This window comes from Bacillus rossius, unplaced genomic scaffold (assembly GCF_032445375.1).
Source record: "Bacillus rossius redtenbacheri isolate Brsri unplaced genomic scaffold, Brsri_v3 Brsri_v3_scf37, whole genome shotgun sequence".
NCBI lineage: Eukaryota > Metazoa > Arthropoda > Insecta > Phasmatodea > Bacillidae > Bacillus > Bacillus rossius.
Genome location: NW_026962557.1, coordinates 55,762 through 62,500, shown reverse-complemented (window position 1 = coordinate 62,500; position 6,739 = coordinate 55,762). Strand labels below are relative to the sequence as shown.

General features: G+C 43.7%; 1 non-coding gene across 1 annotated transcript; it reads left to right on the top strand.

The window, feature by feature from the left end:
* Window positions 1-6,417: 6,417 nt before the first annotated feature.
* On the top strand, window positions 6,418-6,536 carry LOC134544379 (5S ribosomal RNA). Its single transcript, XR_010077705.1, has one exon. It is a non-coding gene; the product is annotated as a 5S ribosomal RNA (ribosomal RNA).
* Window positions 6,537-6,739: the final 203 nt, after the last annotated feature.

Here is a 6,739-nt window from a genome sequence, read left to right as displayed (position 1 = left end):
GATCTTAGAGTTCCGAGAGCAATCCTTGTAACTTTAGTAACCTGATGTTTCCAGGTGAGACTCGGGTCGAGAGTTAGGCCTAAATATCGCACCGATTTTTCAAATGGAATTGCTTGATTAAATATTTTGAGTTCGCGATCAGGAAAAGTACGTTTTTTTGTTAAAACTATGGTAGTAGATTTGGCGCCATTAATTTTTATGCGCCAGCGAGTGTACCATTGTTCGAGTGACGTGAGCTGCCTTTGGACAATAGTTAGTGCAAAATTTAAATTGGAAGATTGGTAAACTACCGCAGTGTCGTCCGCATAAAGCTGCACATGAGCATGTTCGCGCGGTATATCGGCTGTATACACATTATAAAAGAAGGGGGAGAGGGGTGAGCCCTGCGGTACCCCAGCTGTGAGTTCCCGAGTAGAAGACTTCGCCCCATCTATCGCGACAAAGAATTTTCGGCGCCATAAATAATGGGCCACCAGATGAATATATGTGTCCGGAAAATTAAAAGTCACAAATTTTTTAATTAGGCCAGGAATCCAGACTTTGTCGAAAGCTTTCTCCGCGTCTAGCATAGTTGCTACTGTGAACTTCGCTCGCGAGTTAAATCCATCAGTGGCATCTTCAACCAGCTTGATTAATGGATGAGATGTGGAGTGGCCACTCCGAAAACCGAATTGATTATCTGGGATAATGTTATGTTGGTCGGAATGCTCTTTAAGTCGTTTTAATAAAATTTTTTCAAAAATTTTGCTAGTGCTATTTAAAAGGCTAATAGGGCGCCTATTTTGCGGTAAAGACGCATTTTTCCCTGGCTTTGGAATCGTAATTACTTTCGCGAGTTTCCACTCGGAAGGATAAGTTTTTAAAATAAAAATAGCATTCAAAATATTTAAAAGATATTCGAGTGCTGAAAATGGTAATTTTTTGAGTGATTCGAAATTAATTCCATCAGGTCCGCCTGCTTTATTTTGAGGTCGCGATTGAATTGTTCTTAATAGTTCGTGAATTGTTATAAGTTCCGGCTCTATTTGCGTGGCTGTTTGTAGGTAATTATTTACCGCGACTGTAGTGGTTCGAGTAAATTGAGGGTCGTTTACATCCTCATTCGGCGAAAATTGTTTCTCAAAAATATCCGCGATCGCATTTGCCTTGTCGGCCGCGTCATATTTTATGCCCGTGTCCGTAATTATTGCGGGAGTAGAAATAAATTTATTATTGCCTCTTAATGTGCGCGTGAGGCGCCACATTTGCCGAGGCTGTGTAGCGACTTCCGTTACTAGATTCCCGAATTTATCTATTTTTAATTGTTTAAGTTTTCGAGTAACTTGCGCTTTTAGGCGATTGTATTCCGTCCTGGCTTGCGGTGTTCGCGTTCGCTGATAGTTATTTCGCGCCTGACGTTTTAAAATGATTAAAATATCGACATCTGGATAGTTAATTCTTGTAAATTCTCTTTTGTTCATTAATTTCGTGTGTGTTTTGCGCACGTCTGTAATCGTGTCAGTAAACAATTTAACATGCGTGTCAAGTTCTTCGGGAGTGTTTATCGTCGGTGGTTCAATAAAAATTGTTTCTAAATCATCGCGAAATTTGTCCCAGTCGGTAACTCCGAAAGTTCGGTTAAAAATGGCCGCGCAAAACTGGGCATCAAAAGTCAATTGTATTAATACAGGAAAATGATCGGAGTCTAACTCATCTAATTTTTCGGAAGTAACTTGTGCTCCCGGAATGTTGGTAAAGGCTATATCTAAAATTTCCGGCATGCCCCCATTAGTTGGGTAGCTAGTCGGCGAATTTGGAGCAAAAATTTCGTAATTATTTCGAGCCGCATGCTCAGTTAAATTTCTCCCCGCTGGGTTTGTATTTCTGCAACCCCAGTCTTCGTTTTTACTATTTAAATCACCAGCTATGAAGAAGTGCTGCATTGGATTTATTAGTTTATTTAAATCGCTAATCAATAAAGGCTTGTTCGGTGGTTTATAGACTGCCGACATACAGACGTGCGCATTTTTGTTACGAATATTTATGCTGGTGGCCTCAATGTGCTCTAAGCCAGTTATTTTTATAGGGTGATGATTTATGCCGTGCTTAATGAGAATGGCTGTACCGCCCCCTAGAGTGTCGCGGTCGGTTCTATAGGTTGTATAACCACTGATATTAAAACGATGGTGAGGCCTTAATTTTGTCTCCGAAATTAATGCCACATCTATCCCGTATACGAAAAGACATTGTTCTAATTCGTAGGATTTGGCACGAATGCCATTTGCATTAAAATTAAGGATTTGTAGTGTTTTCCCCCTGTCTACAGCCATTTACTGAAGCACTTTCGCGAGGGCCTCCAGCAAAATGGTCTGACGCTGTTTTGTATTTTGCGCGGCGCGGATGCGAGGGTAATATGGCTCCAAGGCCTGAACCAGGTTCCAGTAATCGCAGAGGCGGAGAATTTCAGCGAGTTCCCCCAGGCCTGTCACGGTTCTAGTTTCGTTTGCTTCTATCTGTGCTGCTGTTCGCTGCTCGCTCTTTTCTACACGCGCCTGAACGATTTCCTCGGCTGTGCGGCGCGGTGCACTGGGCCCAGCGACAGTGGAAGCGAAGGTCGCGCGAGTTTCCTGTCTGCTCGGTTGGCTGCCCTGCGCCCCGGTATGCGTGACGTCAGCGCGCGCAGCTACCTGCCCGGCCACCTGTGCGGGCCGTCGCGTAGGTGCCGGGGGGGGGAAGTTCGCGTGTGTCGCCTCTGGCGCGGGCGCTCGCGGCGCAACACGGGCTGCCTTCTGCGCTGCCTGCTCGGCTAAAATCTGCTTTCTAGCCTCGACGCGGTTTAAATATACCGGGCACTGCTTCCAGGCCGCGGTATGCCCTGTCGCATTACAGTTCGTGCACACTTTAGGCGCCTCCTCGGGGAGTGTGCACTGATCGCGAGGATGCGGGCCCGCGCATCGGATGCACTTAGGGACCTGACTGCAGTTCCCTGTCGTGTGGCCGAAGTCGCCACAACGCCTACACAGTGGGATGTCTTCCGGCCGGTTGCGGTATTTTTCTACTTTAATACCACTCGTGTAGTATAAAGTCTTAATTGAGTAGATGTCCCGCGCACTCGGGGCGACAGTGACAATAAACGATGATGACGGTTCGTAGGATTCACGGCCCGTATTTCTGTCAGTGAACTTGAAACTTAGTTGTTTGACGAACGTGACCTCGAAACCTAAGGCACGAAGTTCTGTTTTGAGAGCCTCCACTGGAGTGAAGCGACTGAGGTTCTTAATTACTACCTTTTCGCCGCGCTCGCTTGGCTGGGAGAAGGTGTGATGCGGAATGTTGTTGGCTCTGAGCCAATTGACGCCTTTTATTTCGTCGGCCTTTGAGTCAAAAGCGACCTTGACCTCTTGCCTCTTAGAAATTGTTAATCGGTTTTTGATACCGAGCTGCGCGAACACAGGCCCGATATTGCCGACCACTTGAGAATTTTTTATTACAAACGGCACTCGTTTGTAACGCGGGGCTTCGTGCCCTTGAGGTTGTTCGCTGCTGCTCGCGCCTGCATTATTTGATTTTCGGACTCGGCGCTTCTGAACAGTGAAGCCCTCGTCATCCTCACTTTCGCTACCGTTTTCGCTAGAGTTGGGGTCCTGCGCCCCTGAAACTTTTTTTGCATTGCTGCATCCTGGCTCGCTGCCTTCATGAGTGCGTTTAACGGCCGTGCCGCAGTCCATACGCTCCTCCTCCTCTCCTCCCATCGCAGTGGGTTGGCACCCTGCTTTGAAAAAAGCAGGGACCACCGTGGTAGCCCTGTTCGCGGTGTCGCGCGTCGCAGTTACTGTCCGCACTAACGCAGCCTGCCTACCCGACCTGTCACCTTCACACTGGCCACTGACCTGAGCTCCCTATGTAGAGAACCAGGCTAGGCTAAGAGTAGGACGTCCTACTCGTACCAGTGCGCGGTAAAGAGTGTGTGAGTGGCCTCAAGGAACCTTTATTACTTTTGTTACACGTCCCTCCGCGGAGCGCGACCAATCACGAGCCGCGGAGCGCTCCGATTGGTCGCGCAACAAGAAGCCAAGAAAACTTTTCACGAAAAAAATTCAGTTCCCGTCTCACTCATCTAGCGACAGCGGCACAGCTCAGACCTACGATGCCCCCCAAGACGAGCGGTAAGGCAGCCAAAAAGGCGGGCAAGGCCCAGAAAAACATCTCGAAGGGCGACAAGAAAAAGAAGCGCAAGAGGAAGGAAAGCTACGCAATCTACATCTACAAAGTGTTGAAGCAAGTTCATCCGGACACTGGCATATCATCTAAGGCCATGAGCATCATGAACAGTTTCGTGAACGACATTTTCGAGCGCATCGCGGCAGAGGCCAGCCGCCTCGCCCACTACAACAAGCGCTCCACCATCACCAGCCGCGAGATACAGACGGCCGTGAGACTGCTGCTGCCCGGGGAGCTGGCCAAGCACGCTGTCATATTTTTTTTTTTGCTTACTTCTGTGGTCATTAGTACATTGCTACAAATATATTTATATATATAAAAAAATAAATAAAAAAATCCTTTCTATTTAATTTAGTTAGATCATATATCAATATTAATGGCAAAGACCAGTTGCATCGATTCACTTTGAAAATAATTCCATTTGTGCTAAAACTGGACACAGTAAAAAAAAAAAAAAAAAAAAAAAAATATATATATACACACACACACACACACATAATTCGAATTCATATTATGCTTAACTGCGTTTGAATTTGCAATCATGCACAAGATGTTTTGTACTTCGAAGTAAAAACAACATAATGTACTATTTAACTACCCACAGTACAAATGGATCCAAAAAAAAAGTGAATTTTCATGCAGACGAAAATGCTTACATTTATTCTATTTATATTAAGTACCCATTACTAACAGCTTATACTGGGTGGAATACAACAGTTGACATGATTTTACTTATATGGCAATTTAATATTTAACCAAAATTAATGGTAAACTAATATTTTAAAGTGTCATTTATGGCCCCTTACCTTCAGCATGTTTGCTTCCTTGCACACAAACGAGGACAAACACATCACCCAACTGAAAAAAAAAAAAAAATTTCACTTGCATCACAAATAATTTAAAATTTTTCACCACATGAAGTAAATATTTCGCAATAAAAAAAAATATAGCCCTAGGACTCGTGTGCACACCTTTTCTTCCCCACATCGCACACGCAAACAAAACTTCCAAATTATTACAAAATCACTCGATTATTATACATACATAAACACACATGTATTTTCCGAATAAGTGAGAAATGCAGGCCGATGAAAGTCAAATTTCGTTTCGGAAATTAAATCTCGCACAACTACCGACACATAACCAAACTTGCGTACATTTACATAGCATTAACCCTCTAAATAATAAACAAATGAAAGCAGAAAAAACAACATCGCTACCCACCGCGCGCGCTCCTGGCGGCGGGAGTAGGAACTACTTTGCACACAGACCGACATAGCCCCCTGCCAAAAACAGTAAAATAAATAATATATATAAGTCTTTTGGCGGGAAAAAATTTCTCAACCGCCTGGGAGCACCCTAGTGTGTGCCTGTCTTTAGGTTATGTTACTTTTAACTTCATTTTCTACAGGCAGACGCGAGGGTGCTCGCCCATTATTTTTATTTTTTTAAATTCTTTCCTACCTTTGGTGTGCCATGCAAGAATTTATCGTCAAAATGGCGGCCCCGAGTGCAAATTTCTCGTCTGCACTGCTGGCTGGATGATTATGTGATGTTTTGAAGGAGGGTGTTTTTTTTTTTGTTTGGATTTTGTGTGAGGGGGGGAGGGGGCTGGGCTAGCTTTTTTTTTTTTTTAAATTTTCTAAACATTCATCTCTTATGTAACAGTGTTCAGCATTAAAAAATTTAAAAGAAGAGGCACTTACTCATCAATTTCAAAACAGCCTATGAAGAAAAATAAAAAAAATTTAAATTCATTCCAGTTTTATACATTCATGATTTGATCACATGTATAACTTTTCTTTTTTATTACCTTATTTAATTTTATTATTATTACTACTATTGCTGCTACAACCTAGAAGATACCTCAGTGATACTAATACCTGCTGGTAAAGTTAAAGGTTTCACCTTTCTTTCTTTAAACATATCACAATACCTTTCTTGAGTTAAATATTATCTAATGGCTTTAAGAAGTTATGGTAATGTTCATCAGTTATAGAGTGTGGGTTTGTGTGTGTGTGTGAGAGTGTATTTTGAAGAGGGCTTTGGTGGTTGGGATGGTGAGGGTGGTGGGTGTTGTGTGTGGGGAGGGGGGGGGGGGGGGGAAGTAAAAGAGTGTTCATTACACGATTTCTCCTGTTGTTTGTAACAATCACACCTGGTATAGCTATTTCGAGTGGCAAATACAAACTGCAAAAAAAAAACATCTATATCATTGCCAACAGCCATATCACGATGAACACACCGGTTCTCGTCCGATCACCGAAGTTAAGCATCGTCGAGCGTGGTTAGTACTTAGATGGGTGACCGCTTGGGAACACCACGTGCCGTTGGCACTACTATTTTGCACCCTACAGAAAAAAATTTTTTTTTAAAAATTTCAATTTTAAATTTTTTTTTCCCCCACAATCACCACATTTCCCCCCCCCCCCCCCCTAACACACACACACACACACACTCACTCTCTATCAATCAATCAATCAATCAATCAATCAATCAATCAATCACTCACTCACTCACCCACCCAGCAGCAGCTGTG